The 22,570-nt window shown below is 44.6% G+C and overlaps 1 protein-coding gene across 7 annotated transcripts in view; it reads right to left on the bottom strand.

The window, feature by feature from the left end:
• Lypd6b (LY6/PLAUR domain containing 6B) overlaps nucleotides 1-22,570 on the bottom strand; it is a 166,605-nt gene that overhangs the window by 28,275 nt on the left and 115,760 nt on the right. For 4 of the 7 annotated variants that reach the window (XM_028879081.2, XM_028879223.2, XM_037204757.1 and 1 more), the window contains exons 2-3: nucleotides 22,019-22,090; nucleotides 1,549-1,679 (exon numbers count right to left, since the gene is read on the bottom strand). The gene's annotated coding sequence lies outside the window, so the exon portion shown is untranslated. Of the gene's footprint in view, nucleotides 1-1,548; nucleotides 1,680-8,487; nucleotides 8,534-22,018; nucleotides 22,091-22,570 lie in introns of all 7 variants that reach the window. The other 3 variants (XM_028879018.2, XM_028879151.2, XM_037204755.1) reach the window with 2 other exon arrangements.

Raw genomic sequence — 22,570 nt, 5'->3', positions numbered from 1 at the left:
ATCTTGGAAGTGACAATGTGCAAGACTGTTGGGAGCCAGTCATCCAAGATTACCTCCCGAAAAGCTTGGGAATGCATTCCCTGTCACCATTTTCCTTAGGCTAATTAGCTGTGGTACAGAATGGAAATTACTGAATTTCGTAACTTGGTCTGTGCTGAGTGATTTACACAACCCTGAAGCCTGGAGGTCCCAGAACTGCATTCCTTTCTTCGGGAAATCTGTAGGTCTTCCTGCAAAGGTAGGCTTTGTTCATCACATCTTGCCTGAGTACTGACTTGTGGCTGGGGTGAGGTGGAGAATGTCCATTCCCTTCTCTGGTGCACAGGTTTGGAGAAAGGAGGAGCAGAAGAGGGGAAGGAAGGTACACAGAAGGTCGATGCAAGCTGCCCAAGGCTGCGCGGCTGCTCCAGGAGGCTCAGAGGAGACATGGTAGGGTCTGCTCCCAGAGCCACAGCGAGTGACTAGTTCTGGGTAACGGTTAGACTCCAGAACTAGCTTCTATTCTCTACCATGCACAGAATATCAAACTCACGGCCCAGACAGAAATGGGGAGCAGCAGTGACTGCAGGCAGCCACCCCAGTGCGAGCCCATCACCCCCTCCTGGATCTTTACTTCACACTCTATACACAGGATCTGGGATGTTGTCCCCAGGAAGACATCCTTGGATCATGTGCTCCCGAGGAAGGAAGTGGAACCGATATCTGTGCCACAATGGGAAAGGAAGAGTCGTGGTTTCTAGTCTGGAAGTCTGGAAGTTCTACCACTGCCCAGTGCAAACAACTCCTTCTGCTTTCCTCATGTGAAATGGACATTTAGGTCACTTCGTAAAACAATCTACCTCATGCCTGTAGATGCTCTAAACACGTTTATTCAGATTTTAAGCAATATTTAACAGACAGCTACTATGTGCCAGACACCATTGTATTCACAGCTGTGGCATCTCCTAAAACAGAATGCCTGCCCTCCCCAAATATTACTTTGCAATACTTTGCTAATGATTTTCTCCACTTCCTAATGCAGTGTAACTTCTTTTTAAAGTTAGCCTCTATTGAGGGTCAGGTACCCGACACAAATAATTCTTCTAATTCTCAAAGCATAGTGAGGTGGGAACTATTACTATCTCCACTTCACAGATGAAGAGTTTGAAGGTCAAAGAGAGGATTCCAACTTGCCCAAGGTCACAAAGCTTGTGAATCAAGGAGAGAATTTGAATTCAGGTGTGAGGTCCGCACCCCTCATTTTAATTCACTTATGACCCTGCTTTCAGAATTCCTTCCTCTGGCTTGCTGTGAAGAAGCAGTTTGGTTTGTAATGGTCTGTTCTGTATTTTCTTTGTTTGTTTAACATGATTCCATCATCTCTTGCATAATACCTTCCAGCATCTAGACAATGGGAATTTAAAAACAATTGTGTTGAGTTGTGGGGCCGTGGCCCAGCAGGCTAAGGAACGGACCATTTGTCCATAAATATTTAAATGTATGCAATACACTCCATTTAGTGCATTATTCACATTCTGGGTTTATATAAAAGAGGTTTCCAGAACTTACCAGCTGCTTCCTTTTGTGATCTCAATGACTCTCATCCAAACAGGCCTCAAAGGAACTATTTTCCAAATCAGCTGCTTCACGCTGACACCTGGGCACTGATGTCGTTTGCCTTTTCCTCTGACAACCTCACACTGGCAAAGGAAGAGAATCAATCTGAATTCCCACTCCCCCAAACTTGGCATTCTGATGCCCTCTAAACTCTAAGAAAACCATAGTTCAGTGAAGTGAGAATGACGAAGAGAATCTGAAGGGGTCCCAGAGTCACCGTCCTTGTTCTAATCATCGATGTGTCCCCAGCCCACAGGTGGCCACAGCTCTCAGATCTGTGGGTGAGTCGGCGGACAGCAACCATGTCTGCTGCTTACCAAGTGCAGGGAGATAAAGGAGATGTTCCTACTCTGGGCTTTAGACCCTTGTTATCCTCCTTGATGGCTTCTGTAGTCAATCCACTGATAATGGGGCGGGGGATTGGGTGGGCTTGCAGTTAGCTCCAGAATCCCCTGGAGCCCATACAGCGGTTCCAGGGCACATCACCAGCTCCTTCTGCGGGAAGAAGAAAGGGTGTGGAAGCGGAGACTCAGCCCGCCATAGTGAGGTCTCTTTACACCAAAAGTTTCTCATCCCAGCAATGGGCCTGGCATGGAACAAAGGTCCAAATGTTTGTGGAATGAAGAAATGAGGTGTGAAGGCAAAGCCATGTTTTCTTCTAAGGAGCACTTAACAGAACAAATGCATGCACTGGAACACTCATTCCATCCACTGTGCACCAGTGAGGCCTGACAGGGACCACGGGGGACACTAAGTCACATGACCAGTGCTCCATACCGATACAGAGGCAACACTTATCCGGTTTCTCACCATGAACTCAAGATAGTAAAAATCTGCAAGGAAACTAAAGTTGAAGATGCCAAAGTGCCAAGCTGACGTCAAAGCAGGAAAACAGCCACAGCGACCACCGCCAACCAACAATCGTGCTAATTATGAAACCCATGGAGAGAATCCCAGAGGCTTGGAAATTTAATCCTGCAATGAGGCATGAAATGTGTAGTAGGCAGCAGGACATACAACAGTGCAAGGCTTGGAGTTAGCATTCTACACCTATTAGCAAGAGACCACGTGGAGGAAGGCTGGGAGCTGTTCCAAAGCTCCTTAAGGGGTTTCGGCTCTCCAGTCCCTTGGGAAGAATGCTGGGGATGTGAAGCATGTGCCTTGAACTGTTGAGACCCTAGGTTCTATCCTTGGTACTGAGAAGAAAAAGGACAGATGGAAGAAAACAGATAGGTTCTGCAGATCCTTGGTGGTCACACACTGCTGACACTATGTGTCTTAGTTAGGATTTCTATTGCTGTGGAGAGACGCCATGGCCACAGCAACTCCTATAAAAGAAAGCATTTAAGTGGGGCTTGTGTACATTCAGAGGCTTCATCTGTGATCATCCTGGCAGGAAGCATGGCAGCACACAGGCAGACGTGGTGCTGGAGAGGTATCTGAGAGTTCTACATCCAGATCAGCAGGTAGCAGGATGAGAGAGAGAGAGAAACTGGGCCTGACTTGAGCATTTAAAGTCCCAAACTCAGCCCCAGTGACACGCTTCCTCCAACAAGGCCACACCTCCTAATAGGGCCACTCCCTGGTGACCACAATTTCAAATCTATGAGCCAGGTAGGGTGGAGCATTCATATTCAAACCACCAAGGCATGTATACCATTGGCTTCCTGTTATGTGAGTAATTATACTGCACACTAGAGTTGAAGTGTTGTGTTTTGACATCATCCACCCAAGTTTATCTTTAGTATTCTTATTAGTGGAAATAGCATTAATTGAATATGCTTTTTTTTAAGTAAAATACTTGAGCACAATACATTTAAGTGTGTATATAATACATACTTATGTAGAAAAATACTGCTTCTTCTTTTATGCATTTATTCTTTTAATTTTTAAAAAACTTTACATTTACTTTTTTTATTTTGTGTCTGTGTGTGTGTGCACATGCACATACCACAATACATATGTATGAGGCTTGCTGGCAAGCACCTTCACCTGCTAAGACATTTTTCTCTTTTATTCACTTAATAAACATTCCTGTACACCTACTGTAGATCATATAGTCTATAGTCTATAGTATAGAAGGAACTAAAAATGAAACGTTAGGTAAGATATGGTCCGCGCTCCTAAATGATCTGGAAACAGTGATGAAGGTCAGGTAAGTGAGAGTCTGCTCTGGGGTCAATGGAGTCCTGCTACCTGCATTGCAGACTCTTCTGAAGTCTCTGGAGTAGGTGAGGAATCATTTCACAGATGCTGCACTCGGGCAAGAATGGTCCCTAAAATGAGAACATCTGCAAAGAACACATCCACACACGTTATAGATTGTCCAAGGAGAGGAATGGATCAGGAAAGAGGTCTCTTTCTGAAAAACATGAAAGATGTTAGAGACTAATTTCTGCTAAACAAATCCAGACGAGTACTTTCTGTGTGTCTAGTGCTGTGCAGACTGCCGTGGGGGTTTTAATATAAGGAACATTTTGACTGAAAGGGCTGATTTCACCTAAAATAACCAGAGTAAAAAGGGGAAAGAAGGTGGTTTAAAATGAAAAGATGTGCTGTCAGGAACAAAACCAGTTTTTTAAAAAAAGGCCTTCTAATGACACGTATTGAACAGAGAACAAAGGTTAAAATGTAGGGTGCCTAAAATAAAGTACATTCACACTCAGTGCCCACTTTAAGGATAGCCACACCAGAAGGTGGAAAAGGAGAGGACAATGTTAGCTCATTTCTTAGCAAACAAGTCTTGTTAGGTAGAATTCTGGGGTCATGATTACTGCTCTACTCTGTAACCCACCTTGAAACACAGGGCTTAGAAAGGCAGGATGAACGGTCTTCACAGGAAAAAGAGAGCAAGATGGACAGAGAACACTACTGACAAAAGCAATGATAAGGACTCAACCTAGGGACCCACTGGCAGATGAACGGGTCAAGAAAACGTGATGGCTATACAGAAGAATACTATTCAGCCATGAAAAATGAAATCCCGTTATTGGAGCAACATGGATGAACTTACAGAACAGTAAGGCTGGCACACACACAAAAAAAAAAAAAAACAGTTGAAACACCCTCTCACTAAATATGCAGAAGCCAAAAATGTTGAAGGCTAGGGAGGGGCACAGAAAGGCTCGTCAATGGCACTAAGTTTAAGTTAGATGGGAGAAATAATAGCGGTGCTCTGTTTTAAGTAGAGTGACTACTGAAGGCAGTAATCTACTGCACACTTCAGAAAAGCCACAAGAAGGATTTTGAGTGTTTTACCACAAATACATAAATGTTTGAATAGACAGATGTTTAACTGGATTTGAACAGTATATAATGTATTCATGCATCAAAATGTAACATGGCCCCCAGTAAATGTATATACTTTTAAAATGATACCTAATGAAAAAAAAAAATTCTTCTCATAGAATTGAGAGTCCGTCAGCAGTTACCAGTGCTTGAGTGGGCCTGGAGGAGGGGAGGAGAGAAAACAGGAAATGGGAAGAGAGAGGCGCTAGGGAGGAGGAATGCCTCCTAAGGCTGCATCAAATGGCACGGTCATTAGAGTTGACACCAAATAATTACATCATTGAAAATAGCTAGTAGGGAAGGTTGGATTTGTGGTGACTGGCTGGGAAGATTGCATTGATACACTGTGTACAAATAATCAAGTAGCACACCGTGCCCCATAAATAGATGTGATCATTATGCAACAACCAAGCATGCATTCAAGCCTCTGTGTGTGTGTGTGTGTACGTGTGTGTGTGTGTGTGTGTGTTCATGTACTCAGAGGAAGAAGGGATGGGAGAAGAGCATGGCCACAAGCTTAGAGGAGGAAACCAGGGGAAGAAGGACAGTGAAATTAGGCCGTGCGCCACCAGGATGAAAGAAGGGTTTGACAAGAACCCTTGATTACCTCGAGGAAAATCAGGAGTTAATTTTGGTCTTTCAAACAATAATAAAGGAGGCTTCCATGATCAGAACTGATCCAAAGCAAGTCATCATGGTATTCATGCAGCAGTAGGTGGAGACTGGAGTTGAGGGGACAGGAACGGACATCAATGAGGAGGCTGGAATCCAGTACAAGTGCACTACACAGAACCCACCACCAGCTTCTCTGCTCGTCTGAGGTCACGGAGCAAGTGTGAAGCTAAGAGGCTGCTTACCTAGAGCGGGGATTAGAAGAGGCACGTGATCCGTGCTTCACAGCCACCTGAGGCTAGCTGGCCTAAAACTCATTAGGAACCCTGTCTCTAGGACTCTGCATGAACTAGGGGGAAATACTGCACTCAAAAGCCTCAGCTGAGACCAGCTTCCTGCCCCCAACACCCTGATAGTGGCTGGGAGAGGGGGACCCCCACAGATGAAGGTGTTCTGAGCAAGTCGGTTACTCTTGGCCCCTTAGTTCCACTGAAGTAAGACTGAAATGGTTTTTTTCTGGGATAGTTCACTTGGTTCAAAGGTTCAATAGCTTAAATCATTTGCAAACTTACGGATTTTTAAACCAGTCTTGGCCACATACAAATGAAAAGGACCTGACAGGTACAAGGTCTAGTCCAAGACCATGGGGCAAATGAGGCCAGTTGAAGGACCTTTTGGGCCACATTAAATGGCAACTAAGAATCATTTCATGAAGGTGAAGTCCCAGGGACAGTTTCCTTCCCCTAGGTCCCTATTCTGTGTCTCTGGCAGAAACACTCTCTAGAGAGATAGGTAGACGTGAAGACAGCAGTCCTTCACCCTCACTAGGCAGGCCCCTGAGCAGGGTGAAGGGGCTTCAAGCTGAGCCTGCAAATAAACCAAGGTTGCTTTTAACAAGAAGGGAGTTTAGTTCATCATTTCTCACACTTATTCACTTTTCAACTCTTGCTTCTTTTTTTTTTTAGTGTTCTCCTGTACACTAAGACCAATGTCAAAATAAAAGACACCCAGACCACCACCCAAAACCATCTTGAGGAAGGCTGCATGGGCTTGGGAGAGATGAAGAAGTGAGGCAGGTGTGGAGTCCTGCTGTTACCAAAGAATTGCTACCCTGAAGCACCTAGAAGTGAGGAATCGTTAAACCTGGCTTGTTTCTCATGTCTAACAGCATATATGATGGTTCCAGCCACAGCACTACCCGCTGAATCAGGAAGTTGAGAGAGAGGGGGCGGGGAAAGCAAGTCAGAAAGATCCTAGTAAATCTGTCTTTGTGTATTCCAATCATAAACAAGAGTTCCCCTTACTTTTTATGCGGGGCCTGCCATCACTTTAACTGTGTTTATCATTTCAGACAAAGCGTCTTGTGGAAGCCAGAGCATCCTTCTTCCTTGACGGCACACTGATTAAATCTTCTGGAGAAAAGTTAGGCAAACCAGAAGCTGGTGCCTCACCAGACTTCCCAGCACACATATCTCCTTCCCTTTCCTCATTGTCAGGGAAAATAAATAAAGGTGATAAAATTTTGTCGCGAGTTTCTACTGAAGATGGAGCTGTTTATGTCTGAACTCACACTGAAAATTTTCCTGCCGGCTTTGTGAATTAGCCAGTAACAGAAAGAATTGTGAAGCCAGTGAAGTGTTTTCTGTTAATGCAGAAAAGCTGGAGAAAGCAAGGGATGTTGGAGTTGATGACGTGGAAGAGCCGCATCCCAGCAAGACAGCATCCCCCTCCCCGCTTTCGGAAGAGAAGAGGCAGGGAACTGAGGCTTAGTTTTCAATTTCACTGGTGGCAAGAGACTGGAAGATGGGAATTGGCAGCTCTCCGCAAACCGATTAATGCCTGCATCTCCAGAATGTATATGGTTTTAAAAAATAACAAATCAGGAACTGGCCTGCCTACCCTGCTAACAGAAATACATCCCAGTTAGAAATCTGGAGAAACAATTATCTCAGTGGTATATGCGCTGATCTTAGCATTAGAGCTTGTCTTTTTAATCTTCCCTGTTAGGAATATAAAATCTGCTTAATAAATCACACAGCTCTCTGGACTTCACCAGTAATTCACCGACATAAAAGATCCAGATTTCACAGCAGTTATCTGTACTGCAGCTAGCTGCCAAGAGCTACTGAAAGAAAAGGACTTGGTCTGAGAGGGAAAATATCTGAGTCACTGCCGAGATTTCGGACTTCTGTCAAAGACCCACAATTGTGGGGGAGAACATAAGCCTCTTGGATCACCACCCTGACCACTCAATCCACCGACTGCCCTTTTCTCTTTTTCCCAAATTACTGGCGCTTAAGCATCACTGTGGGCAGGAAAGCGGAACTCCCAGCATGCACTTCTATCCCCTACTTGCCATAGGTCAGTGATTCTTACATCACTGTGTACAGCCTGAAGCTTTTTTTCCTCGCTCCCAAACTTGGAAAACTACTAATTAGCTGACAAAGAAACAATAGGTAATCTCACGACCACTGCAGTAGCCATCCGTGAATGGAACGGGCAGACGTACACTTTCATGCTTCACCTGACACAGAGAAGCAATTCCCACCCAGGCAAGCTCTAAAGACTGGACTGCAGTTCTCTAAGGAAGGTGGGAGGCACGCTTTGTGCAGACCGGCCCAGCCTTTGATGGATTTATTGGGAAGACCTACTGGCTAGAATAAGCACAGGAACGTCCCGTGGTTGAGAGCGAAGAGCAGCAGGCTTCCGGGAGCCCATAAAACAGTCGCCAGGCTGAGAAGATCCTGTTGACAATGTATTAGGACTGGGGAAAAAAAAGGCGTTTCTGATGTTTAAGGGAAACTAACCTTTCAAACACCAGGTGAGTTAGGAGGCAGTGTCTGTCTAGAACTGCTGTGGAGAAAGTTCTCTGATTCTGACCTGCTCACTGTGAACGGGCTGCAGTGCGGGGTCAGGCCACTGCTCAGCCTCCCAGCAGGGGAAGACAGAGTAAAGGGAGAGAAACTCCCTTTTACTTCATTTTGCACTGACCTCTAGTGCCCAGGGATGATGAGGTGCTGTCCTTGAAATGTAGTGGCTTTAAAAAAAAAGAAAAAAATTAATATTAAAGTTCTAACATGAATGGAGGAAGGGAAGGGAAGCCTGAGGATTAACTATCCAGCCTTACTGAACACAGCAGGCTCCTATAAGGATAAATGTGTTCTGAATCTAAGTAGAGTGTGTAATACCTTGTTCAGATCCTGAACTTAAGATTGATCGTCACTTAGGAACTGTTAACTACTTGGAGTCTCAAAGTCGCCTCTATCATCAGTACAATGATCTTTACACTCCAGGTCTCTGGTGAGAAGAAAATTAAAAGGCAGTGAAAATAAAAAGAGAAAATGGCAAGGTGTTTTACACAATACCTTGTGTATAGTAAGCATCTGAAAAATGCTAGCTTTCTTCCAAGGTTTCCACTTTTAATTGTAGGGACAGTCTGGCAGCAAGGAGACAGGCCAGGCTGTGGTAGATGACCCTGTCTGAGTTCTTTGTTAGATGTGGCTGATTCAGCTGAGCCACCATCAACTTCAGGAACAGGCTCTGCATAGGCCCTGCAGAAGCTCTCTGGATAACGAAGAGCTGGCAGGCATGCAATCTATTCACAGAGCATGCCCCATCTCCTCCCATCCTTGTGGCTCTCATGGCAAAGCATCCTGTGTTTTACTGCCCCTGGTCATTTACGTTCACTTTCTTTACAAAGATCAACACCCCTGGCTCCAAAGAAACAAAGGGAGTGGGGAACAGACAGCAGGAAATGGCCAGATGGAGGAAGACCTTGGGCAAACAAACACAATAAAGCTCCTGTTACTGCCAGGATCCTGGAAGCAGAATCCTAGGCATCTTTGTGAGCCAGCACCTTGGCCAGCTGGCTACCCAGCTGATAAGAACAGAGTTCCAACGATGGAAAAAAACGAAAGTGTTTCCTGCCACGAAAGAGAAGTGGTTGGGAATGTGGTTGAAGACAGTGGCAATGGGGTGTCCAGGTTTGCTCTCTTGCTGTGACATTGGTCAGACTCACTCGGCTTACAGGTTTTGAGGCCATTTCTCTCCAGACCACTGCTGAGAATTCCCTGCAACTACGGAACACACTGTGCCTCTAATAGTAACTCAAACACCATTGTTTATGCAGTACAAAACCCACATGCAGCTGCTATGATCTGTAGTGGGTAGCCATTCCAGCGTTGATCTGGAAGTTCCAACTCGCATTGAGGCTTCGGTAACTGTCACGCCTACAAGGCAGGGTTGAGAAAGGACCCTGAAGACCCGAGATCCGGATGGGCCAGCTCTCTTGGTTCCTGGACCCAGAACGCTAAAGGCAGACTGAGCAGAGTTCTCCAGAGAACACCGCCGGATTGTGCCACACCTTTCCCAGACCCTGCAACCTATCTCTTCACTTGTAAGTTGCCCCACAAAATAAACCTCCCTTTAATACGTGGAGTGGCCTTAATAATTTCACTAATAATGGTCCACTTCAAATCTTCACAGACAACTCACCCAGGATGGAAGCCACAAGACATTCAAGGTGAAGGATGGCTGGACGTCACCTGTAGTGGTGAGTGGTAGTATAATAGGGAAGGTATTTTCTAAGTGTATTTACTGCAGATAATGCTTCCCTAACTTCAAAGTGTGTTACATGAGCATCCTACATGGCTGCCTACGAGGTGTTTTATGGTCATTGTTCCATCGCTTTATATTCAATCCATGGGGTAGCTGTCATGTCAGGATGTAGGTGACCACCAGATAGGTCCTATGATCTGCCTGTAAACCCCTATTACCTAGACTACATCACCAAAGTGGTAAACCATACATAGTTTGGAGGTCTATGGATGGTTAAGAAAGGGGCAAGAGGGTTGGCAGATAATATGACCAAGTACAAGACACAAGTCACAGAATCAGGTCAAGTCTAGAATCCTGCCTCCAGGTAGCTGACCAAAGAAGGCTTCATTCCTTTCTTCAAATGCCTTTTTCCCCTTTCCCAAGACTAATGACTGAGTCCTTAACTCTGTAACAAAAAGAGCTACCATTTCTGCCCTAACCTTTGAGATGGCTAGGCAGCTGCTTGTTCTCACATAGATTTACTAGGCATTATATTTACTATAGTATTTCTGAAACTCCAAATTTATTATCTACCCCACACAAATACATGCTTGTATATATTTCCAACATAAATGATTGTAAATCTTTTCCTTTCTCTTGACTATAATGCTTTGAAGGCAAGCACCATGTCTTATATATTGAGTACTATGCAGGATATTGAAGATTCTAAAACCAATATTTTTCTGGATTAATAAATGAAAGTGCATGTTAGGAAATGGTTGGTTTGTGAACAAACACAAAGGAAGAAAAGAGTAATAAGGTATAAGACAGTAAATTGAAGTAAAATATTGCCTGACAAATTGCCTTTCCATTAACACATAGTTCCCAGCTATGACATCAGAGCAGTGTTTCACAGGACCTGGGTTTTAACAGGGCACTCCATAACACTGGCATCTTTGGGGAAGGAGGGGCAAACTGTGAACTGGCAAATAATGTTTTGTAACAGACAAGCCTCAACACTAACTGCTCAGCACATGTCGTAGAACCTCGTCTTTATTTATTCTGTTTAACATTTTTATAGACTCCTTGAGTCACGATAAGAAGACTTCTTATCAGCCCAGTGATGGCATCATGCCAGGAAGGGCAGCCAGTGTCTTGCACACAGGAACCAAGATCTAAAAGGAAGGCTTGGCATCAAGCTTAATTCAACACCAGGCTAAATGTGAAGTTCCACATTTTGGTTCAAATAAAAAACAAGGAAGCTGAGGACGGCCACGGCATCACTAGACAGGAATTAGTTTAGATGAACGCTTAGCTAATTGGCAAACACCATGTCTTTTTTAACATCCAGCAATAGTATTGTCTCACAAAGAAAGTGATGCACAAATGAGCCTCATCTTTAGATTAGAACGTCTCCATCAAGCACAATTGTTCTCATGAATATCTTAGTCAGGGTCTCTAGAGGAACGGAACTGATTGCACACACACAGAAGACGGATTCTGTACACATCTTCAAGATGGAGACCTAAAAATCTGGTTGTGTAGTCCAAAGGACCAACAGCCCGTGGCTGGTGGTGTAAATCCCAGTCTGAGCCTAAAGCCCCTTAACACAAGGCTCACCGAGGCTAGAAGATGATGTCTTATCTCAGCCAAGCAGAGGGAGGACAAGCCCAGCTTTCCATTTCCTTCTGTTTTACACAGACCTTCAATGGGAGGGATGATGCTCATCTTGGGAAGGGACAGCCGCCATTACAAATACCCTCACAGTCACACTCAGAAATAACGTCTGACCAGCTCTCCAAGAATCCCAGACCATCTAGGTTTAATTCAGAGACCTGAAAAACCAGATATCCAGATTATACTGTTGAATTTGATAAGTGACCTGCCACATGAACTCAGCCTTGAGATCCTAACAGACAAGGGCTCCTTCACAAATCAGTACCTGTGTTCAGGATCTGTTTCTGGTTTCCAGCCACTGGTCTGGAGGAAAAGCCTGCTGTTGTAATCTTAACATAAGGAGGCATATGTACAATGAGACAGAGCTGAGCCAAGAAAGCAAAGGGAAGGGACAGTGACCTTGGCGGCTGTGGAGTGGGGAGCTTTGAAGATATGCAACTGAGACCAGTGCTGGAGATGCCCACAAATCACTGGATCCCCTTAGAGATCCCAGCAGAGACACCACACAGAGAATCCTAGTAGTGGGCATTTTGTTCTTCCACCAACACAACTTCAGCACCAATTACTCCAAACTTAAGAAAATATACCTATTATATCTCTAAATGTGGACAATTGAACTGAAAAGGCTTTTTCTAACTCAAAGCATTTTTCTGCCATCCATGTATTACTGCACACACGGGACCTTTCTTAACCCTCTTTTCCCATCTTTGCCAGCTCTCAATCACCATGCTCACCAACAGAAACAACACAAAACAGAAGAAGACTGGGGTAGAGGACCAAGAAGAAAAAAAAGTCATGGTAAAAACAACAACAACAACACGTAAGGACTGAAACCAACAGAATCCCTATCCGTGAGTTATAAAAACTGAAAGGTAAGGGGAGTTTTATATCCTAAGAAGTGATGAAGTGAGGAGAAAGACATCAAGTCTGCCCAAAAGGTAATAAAATATTTTATTTGTCTTCTGGTGGTGAAAAAGAAAATAAATCATTAAAATGACTGTCAGAATGCCCCAAGGATAAGGGCATCGAATAGGACTTGGCTATAAATGTTGTAAGAGTAATAAAAGAGTTGGTTTTGTTTCCTTAGCATTTTTCTGGGCTGAGCCTTCCTATTTCAACACGGGAATCATGGGCAGTGGTAAAAATGAACCCGCTGCAGGGCACACATTATTGTCTCCCAGGCCAGCCTGACTCACCATCTTCAGGGGAGCTGTTTCTGCAGTGACCAGATTCTTATTTCACTGACCCTGTAGGACAGGCTGCCAATCACCAGGCCTTCTGGATTACAACTTCCTCTATTTTCACAGCTACTAATGACTCCACCATACTTTCTATAAAACATTTATTTTTTTTTCCTTTGGAACTGAAGATGGAGACAGGCTTCTGCCCCAAGGTGCTCATTCTACTGTCTAAAGGGCCTTGGATTAATTCTGCTGTTGTTTAGTGATGTATTTCAAGTGCCTGGAGGTAGAGAAGGGTGACAGGGTAGCTGTTATAATAGCAACTGTGGGTTTTATTTAAACCCAAGAAGGATTAGGTAAGAATTTGCAGAAGAGGTAGGATTTCCATTAACCCACAAGCTTGCATCCAGCATCCTCCTTGAATGTAGTCTTTATGCTTGAAACACTGAGCTGACCTGCAGACATATAATGGCTCAACTGAGTCTCAAATACAGCTCCCGCTCAAAACTACACTTCTCTGGTCTGTGGTGACTATAAATATTAAGACTTTCCAAATGGATTGAGCTTTGAAATGAACTGAACACACATGCCAATCAATATTGATCTATATAACTTTAAAGACATCCGAACTAGATGTCGGATAGTTTAGTCTCAATTTTTCCATTTGTAGTATACACAGAAAGACCTAAGGATAGCACGGAGCAGGGACATGACAGAAGACAGGTAGCATTTATAAAATTGAAATTACCTTGGCTACCTTTCAGTAGTACACCACTGTGATGGCACATGACAAATGTGACAGCCCGGTCAACATTGTCATAAGTCTTAAAGGGGTTTCTCAAGATCCCCACTGGCTTCTCCAGTAAGTGCACAATACTAAGCACACAGATAAGAGGTGCCCCCTACCCCCACTGGCACCTTCCATGCTAACAGCTGCACCTGGATTCTTGGGAGCAATCCCAGGCAGGCTAGAGAGGCCGGGTGCCCCTTGTGGTTGTACATTGGTTCTTCACATGGCCCCTTTTGACCATACTGGCCAATACAACTTCTCAAATAGGCACACAGCTGAAGACTGGACTTCAGGAGTATCCTTCCAGGATGAGCCACAGCTCCATATCCCAGACACATATGCAGTTTCTAGTAGTCAACAGGAACTTTGACTCTACATGCCCATTGTCTGAATATTCCTATTCAGTAGAAGCCCATACTGCATCCTGGATGACTCAGGGGAATGGTAATGAGCAGATGAGTAATGTTCTCTTGAAGTCACTCGTTAGGATAAGAGCTGTTGTTCAGTACCTGACAGGACAAGTTTCTCAGGCCAGCCAAGAACTAAACAAATAAATCAATGTCACTTTCCTCTCTAACAACTTAAACCTCTGTATTTAAAATGTGCAGCTCAGCTCACAATTCAAAGAAAGCTTTTAGAACCCTCCTTGGGGCCTCGAGTCATAACAGAGATGGACAGGAGATAGGTGAGACCCAGCAGAGGGAACGTCTATCGCACTGGAGGAGAGAAAGCCCGTAAGAACACACTCTAGCTTTCTGCGCTCTCACTGCCTCCGTTATTTCAGGAATCCTTTGCATAAAGCTAACACAACGTCTTATTGAAACTGAGTAAACAAGTAAGTGGATGAGAGAAAAATGAAAACGTCAAATCTGGCAGTATAGTTTTACGACTTGGCAACCGTGAGACGAACCTTGCCCCTTTCGGAGTCAGAACAAGAGCAGGTCAGGGAATACCTTAGAGATTCCCTGATGCCTTGTGTCTCCTCACCCTCACAATTCTCCCTGTGGCATTATTCTAATTTCTTACTAGAAATTACTTTTAGAACTAGAAATTATTCTCTGGGGAGAAATATATTGAACATCGGTTTAATTGCAAATAAAGGGTTCCCAAAATATAGAAAATCCACTGCCTTAGGAGCTGACAGGGAAATCTGCATGTTACCTCACATTCCTATGGGGTGGACAACACCCAACAGGCTCACGGGATGACGCTGGTGATCCTGTGTGAATGTCTAAGGTTCCAAAGCAAACCTCAGGAGAGAAGGGCTGGCCACCAACGGGTGCTTTGCCACAGGTCCCCTGCCTGTCTTCCAAACATATCCACTCTTCATCCCTCTCTGGTGGTGCTGTGCTGGGAGAGTGCAAAGATCTGCTGCTGAGGACTAACAGCCTCTCCCCTTTCCAGAGAGCAGAGTGAGAAGGGAGCAGAACTAATAATTAGACAAAAAGTTCAGTGCTTATAAGTTAAATACGGAGATGATCATGAGAATAGACAGCTCAAGCATAGGCTTGTCATGCTTACATGAGCAACTTCCGTCTCTATTTCAGACTCCCTGGGGATGGATGTCAAGAGCAGCTTGAGGGTACATTTAGAATGCTGTGCTGTGCATGGACTCTTGGAGACAATCTCTGAAAGAGTCTCTGAGGATGATAAGCAGGTGGTTAAAGTGGCTGTGATTGTGGATCAGAACCTGACCAATGGATGATGTACAGGTGTGATGATTTGCAATCTAACTTCTCAGAGCCCTCCCCAGCTTAGCGATCTGTGCCAAGCCCCAGCCTTAAGCAAAATTCTCCACTCTTTTCTTCCTCTAATACCCTTTCTGTTTATTATTGGGCAATGACTTTGACTTGGGAGGCGGGGAGACTCCAAAAACTCCAAAGTACTCTCTTCCTACAACCTTGGTCATAAAATCAACCAGAACGGGGACTAATTAAACACAGCAATCCCAGGGTGAGTCACGTTGCCGTGACATCAAGGAAAAGCTGTGCCTGGAGCATCCTCTACAGGGATTAGACTAGTAAAGCTCCTTCAGACGACATGAGGACTTTCTCATGTATCCAATGGGCACGCTGCGGTGAACCACAATTTTCTAAGCCTACTAAAGCACGCCTGTTCGTTCACTGACCCAGGAGACTGGGGGGTGTCTCACCTGCCTTTGCTCCATACACATACCCACGTACCACATACATGCCCACTCACATCCTTCTCCTCAGCGCCATGTCTTAGAGACATTTATGTCACTCACATTACTTAACAAGAACCTTGCCCCTGCAGAACCAGCAGCGTTAGAAAACACCAAAGGCAAAAGCATGAATCAACAGGTGAGTTCTGGAGCCCAGCTGAGATGCAGGGACTGCCGCCTAGCCAAACCGGAGGAAGCTAAGGCAGTCCAGGAAGCAGTTAGGTTTCTAGCAAGGTTAGAACAGCACCAGAGGCTCTAAAGAAGATGCGGCTGCTTCCGGCCTCCGGCCTGTCCTGGGCCATTCTATTGTACAGGCAGCTGCAACGGCAACATTAAAACACAGTTTGGAAGTGGCAGCTTAAGTCCTGTGGTGACGACCTGCCTGGTCGCTTTCAGTGTCTGCGCTGGAGGCACACTGTTCCAGTGCTTTGGAAAGGGGAGGAAAAAGAAACAAGTGTCCACGAGGAAGGATTACTTAATGCAGGAAAGGATTATCTACTCTGAAGATTAGCTGAAGGCAAAGACAAGGATGGCAGAGTTTCCATTGGCATGAGGAAAACATCTTTAGGATTTCATGTGTGACCATCAAGAGACCTGTCTGTCCTCTGGAGCAGTTCCTGGTGGGAGGGAGAGGTAGGGAAAGGGGTGAGCCAAAAGCAGAATGGCCTCCCTAGACCTTGCCTGTGTTGTCTTTTTTTTTTTGTGTGGTGCTGTGCATGTCCATTTGCCTGTCCTCCAGTATACTCTAGTTCAACGGGCTATGTGTAGAAACACGCAAGTTCCGACATATGCAGAGGTTACAGCAAGTACCTTCCAGCCACAGGCACCAGCCACCGATGCCAGCCCAAGTCAACGTGACCGGGATAACAGCAAGAGGCTAGCTAAATAGTCAAAACACCACAGAGGGAGACAGAAGCCTGGCTGGTAGAGTGACTTCCATTGAGCCTTAGACCGGTGGTCTCTCCCCAAACTCTGGTGCTACAGGCAAAGTGAGAAAAGGCCACCCTGAGCCACAGGTCTGATCCTGGCTGCCAAGAATATTCTATCCTCCTCAAAGCAAGGATGTGGCTGGAGGTCAGTTGCTAAAATATGTACAATGGCCACTTTTAAGGCTGCAAAAATGACCTCAGAAATGGCGGATATACAGTTTTTCTCCGTTTACTATCTGGAGAATTAATTTCCACAAATAGTGTATAATAAGGACTATCAGCAACCTTCTCTTTCCCCAGGATAGTCTTTAAACAAAATGCTAAATAAACACAACATTTTCTTTTAGGCTAAGTCTGAGGAGCATAAGCTAAAATTAAGAGACTACTGGAAAGCCTGTGGGGGTTGTCCTTAAGCATTCTCATTCTTCAGATGCTTCCCTAGCAAGACAAGAATGGGCCTACACTGAGCACCCATATCCCAAGAGACACTGGCCGGACCCGAAGAATCACTTTCGGTTCTATGGGACATAGACACCTTTACGATCTCTACTCTTCTCATGTGCCTCAACCTATTTGAGGCCACAAGAGTATGCCCAGAAAGGTTTAGCAATCTCACCAAATAGCCAATCCCACTGTCTCTGGGAAAAAAAAAAACAAAACCAATCATGATCCAAGAGAGCTTTACTAAAACTCAGGAAGATTTGCTTTTCATTAACCAGAGAGACAGCTAGGGCTCATGCCCAGTCTCTGGAGCCTGGCCACTTTGGGTAGCCTCCAACTTCTGCCACTTAGTAGCTATAAGGGGAGCCACTTAATGCCTCTTGCTTCTCCCAGTTTAAAATGGGAATAAAATCTATAACTCTTCAAGTATTTTATAATGATGAAATGAGTTGTGATTGTAAAGGAATTCAAACAGTGGCGGCATACGGTAAGAACAATGTTATTGCAACCAGCGTCCAGGAAGGTATGAAGGACATTCTAAAGAGACATTTGTGTCTCTATCTGGACTGCTGGGCTGGTGAAACAGGTACCCCTGTGAATTAGAATTTCCCCCGTGAGAGAAGAAAAGCGTTGGAGGGAGGTGAGGGTGTCCCCAGGAACAGGGAAGGGGTTTTACATGGTGCTGACAACTTAGACCACCTTGGAGGGAGGTCCAGAGCTGAGATAATGATGGATCCATGCTGGGCAGGACCACACCTTGACCTGGACTGCTGAACCATGCACATCTTTTGCCTTCTGGTTGATTTTATCTGCATTTTGAGAATGGATTTTAGGTGTCCCTGAATCTGTCCTTCCCAATATGGCCAAACTGAATACATTTCCTTTCTCTGCTTTTCGCAATTTCTTTCGCTCTGTTAATTGCCTTGTAGAAGATGAATGACCACAGCTTGCTTTTTTGGCTCCACTGGAGAACAGGTTGTCCCCTAACTCTGGCAATGTTACTGGAGGTGGTGGTGATAGTCAGTGTCTTCATTACTGTATGCACAGACACTTTGCTGAAGACCTCTGTTTTCTATATCTTCCTCTCATTGATTGGCCAAGATCATCTTGTTCAAGGATTATGTAAAGATAAATGCTTTTGCTGGGCGGTGGTGACATGTGCTTTAATCCCAGCACTCGGGAGGCAGGGGCAGGTGGATCTTTGTGAGTTTGAGGTCAGCCTGGTCTACAAAGAGAGTTCCAGGACAGCCAGGACTTGTTATACAGAGAAGCCCTGTCTCAAAAAAACAAAAACAAAGATAAATGCTTTTAAGCCAATTTCAGGTTGCTTTGATTAGCAAAGCTAAGAGTCTCTTGATGTATTTTAAATGGCTATTGATAATTTGTAGCTAGCATCAAGAAGAGGTAGTGTCTATTTCCAGCCTGTTCCCTTGAACTGGGCCTACCCAAACACTCTCTGGACCATAAAATGAGGCAAAAGTGAGGCTGAGCAGTTTTTGAGTCTAGGCTTCCAGGTTGCACTGTCTGCTTTTGCTTTCTGGCCAGGTTTGTCATGTGACAGAACCTAGGAGAGTCTACTGATACCATGGGTCATCCCAGATAAGTCCCCTATCAACTTTAAACTGTGGGATACGGGGCCACGTGACTTGATGTGAGGTTGCAAACAATGGAGCAATGGAAAAAGGTTTCTGAACACTCAAGGACCAAAAATTAATGAAAACTATACACACACAGTGAACTCCTGGTAGCAGTGCTCGCCTGAACTGCATCCAGATTCACTGCAGCTTTGGTTTGGAACACCCATCATGTGCAGGTTGCATGGAGCCTGTTGTCAGGCCACAAAACACCACTGAATACTGAGACACACTGACTCCGACTTGACTATTGTATGCTAGGAATGGCAGTGTTTTTAGTGTACATGAAAAGTTTTCTACTCTTACTGAAACATACTGATTTAAGTTGGGCATGGTCGAACATGCCTGTAATCACATCCCTTGGGAAATGGAAGCAGGATCAGGAGTTTGAGGTTATCCTCAACAGTATAACAAGGTTGAGGCCTGCCTGAGCTACAGGAGACCCTGACTCAAAATGAACAAAGAAACACAACAATTTGATTACAGAAAACAAAGACTTAATATTTTCCTACTGTCATCCTTAGCATGCAAATTTCAAATTAATATGGCTTTGGATTTTATTGTGTTTGACAAATAAAAACATCTCATCTCACCAGTATGCAAATATGCTTTCATTTTTAATAAATGGAAAGTTATATGTATTTCAAAGGATTGTTTTGAAATGAATTTCTTTGTGATTTACTGCCTGTAACTTTGATTTGTATATCTATTTCATGTTCTTACATGATCGGACTCATGTAAAAACTCAGGAAAAAGTGGTCACAGGTAGAAGGAACTTACAGAGGCCTATCCTAAACCCCATCTTGCAGGTACCAGTTCAGTACAACGGCAAGGGTGACCCACCTGACGCTATCAGAAGGACCACCCAGCTGGGCTTAGCCCCGCTGCAAACCCACAGAACCACAAGCAAATAAAATGATGGTTGTTTTAAGCCACAAGCACGGGGTGGTTTATTAAGCAACAGATAACTGATGATAGTCCTGCTCAAATGAGGCTTTATCATCAATGGTATTTCTATCACAAGTAGACACACACGAAACCAGAACACCTGTCTGCCAACAGGTTTTCCAGTCTCCCAAGCTCTCATCCCACCTGCCTAGGGCCAGTGAGGACACTCAAGTCAGCCCATTGACTTGAGAAAAGCTAAGGCCAGCTAGGGACCGGATGGGTGCAAAGGAGGCACACTTTCCAAGGTAGATCTTTGAAGAAAGCCATGATGGAAACTGAATTTTGTTCCTTGTAAGCCATGACAGAATGTAGGGCCAGGCAGACCTATATCTAGCTCCAATAGAAGTTTTTTTTATTCCATGGGTCTTAGTGAGGTGGGCAGACATGTTCAGGATATGTGCAAACCAATGCAAAGTGAGTATCACCCGGTGATAGTCTAGGGAGCAGGTCATAAATATCCATGCAATCGCTATGATCTAGATATGTGGTAAAGAAAGTACATAATTGAAACTTCCCAGTGTGGAAGAGATAAAGTACCAATGGTAAGTGATAGATAGGGGACACTCTGCAAGGCAGGGAGGTAAGAGTGCAATCGGATGAGCCGTCCACAAATGTCTGTACTAGGCTGGCCCTGTCCTGGCATGTTCTGCAGGCTACTTTCCACTTGGGGCACTTTTAGGCTTGGCTAACTTTGAGTAACTCGATGTTCTTATCTATGAAATGTAGATATTAATAGAATCTTCCTGCCAGGAATGCCATGATGATTATAAGAGATCACGCATATAAAACCTTAGTCTGGTGCCTAAGGAAGTAGGAGCTGAAAATGTTAGCTGTAGTGATGATGATGATGGTTAATATCAGAGTTATGGGTTTGTTTATCACCTTGTGCTCATTGTGACCACCGTGGTTAATGGTGGTCCCATAACTGCGGTTAACACTGTTAAAAGAAATTTTCTTTGCCTTGGAAGATGGCCCTCCCCCCCGCCCCATATCTTGTAGCTGGACCTTCAACTCTCTGATCTTCACATTTGGAGGACACCTAGCAACACACTGTTAAATTGAAGTAACAGTTCATGCACCACCCTCTCTCTGATGATAATATATGGACTCTTGCTTGTTTTCCTGATTGTAATTAGAGCAGTACAATGTCATTTATCCAGAAAGGCGAAGAGAAAGGCATCCTACCTGATATTTTACAGAATCCTGCTTTGTACTTGAAACATATAATTATCATTAACAAACACTGATGCTAATAATTCAATCTGCTCTCTGGACAAGAAAAGGAATGTAAACATGGCCAGGGCCCAATCACTTCCTGATCTCAGACAACTTCCTCTGGGTGCTTGTCTTCCTCCCTTTCACCCATCAAACACAAGGTGGGAGGTCTGTTTGTAAGGCAGAGGCCTCGGGGCTAGGGGCTGGCATTCCTGACAGCCAGGGAGCAATAACTAGGAAGCACATGCTTACTCCTCATAGCCACAAACAGACATTGATCGGCATGTGCATTCTGACCTCGGTAAACCAGCCCTCTGCTTTGATCTCTTCACCTGGAAAAATGAAGATCAGGGCTAGCAACCTATCTGGGCAGTCTCTGTGTTAAGCACAACATTAAAAACCAAATGTATGTAAAGCTGAATGAACAACATCATCAGTAAACACAGAGCTTGAAATATGCTCACAGTTATGCCTATCGATTCTTTGTTAGAATAACACTCTCATCCCATTTGGGGTCTGTATGTGTTTCCTAAGCCTTAACATTTAAACATCTGAGAATTCCAAACATTCAATAATTAGTATTCATACACACTGAGTATTTTTTCAGCTGTGATATGACTATATATAAATATTGCTCCTTGCCCCACATAGAACCCAATGATCTATGAAGGTCACTTTAGGTGAGTTCTCTTTTAATTAACCAAATAAGTGACTTCTGCAGTACCAGGGAAGCCTTTAATCCACCAGGCAGTCCCTGGGCTTACAGACTCCCTCCTTGACTAAACAAAACTATAACAAGCCCAAACTAGCATTCCAAGTCCCAGAACCACAGAACAGCAACAGAAGCGGGCTAGGATGGGGTAGAAAACTGGCAGACTGGAGAAAACAGAGTTCTGAGACATGCAGGAGTTTGTGTGGGTGCCCAACAGGCTAAGCCAGAGCTTCTGCCTGAAGCCCAGGGGTGTCTGTGATGGCGAAGTTCTTACCTTAAGAAAGACAACCTGGTAGCCGGGCTCTACTCTGTAGTGAACAGGTCTGCATCCAAGGAAGTAAACAACCTGCCAGAGAGGAAAGGACAAAGTCAGAGCCGCCACTGCTGGATTACATTCTTGAGCAACTGGAAGGTTTTCTAACAACAGCAACAAAATGCAGGTCTCCAGATGTGTGAAGACCTTTCAGGACAGAACAGCAACCACATAATGAATTGAACAAATCAAATGCATGAAATCCCTGGAATCAAGTCAAGGTGGGGTGGTTAGTGTAACAGGGAGTGAGCTAGCACTTATTAACACACACCTGGGCACTGGCTAATTGGGAATGCAATAATGGTGAAATCATGCACCCCATCACATCCCTCCACAAAAATGGCTGATTCCCAAAGGGCTGGCTGGCAGAACTCACCATGGCATGGGCTCACACCAGCCTGTTTGGCAGGATGTTGCATCTACACATTCCCACCTTCAACACATCCACAATGAAGACTCTCTGCCATCTAACCCACCTTGGTTTGGAAGACAGCCCTACCCAGCTGATGAAAT

This window comes from Peromyscus leucopus, chromosome 4 (assembly GCF_004664715.2).
Source record: "Peromyscus leucopus breed LL Stock chromosome 4, UCI_PerLeu_2.1, whole genome shotgun sequence".
In the NCBI taxonomy this organism is placed as follows: domain Eukaryota; kingdom Metazoa; phylum Chordata; class Mammalia; order Rodentia; family Cricetidae; genus Peromyscus; species Peromyscus leucopus.
This window is presented reverse-complemented; position numbering and strand designations above follow the sequence as displayed.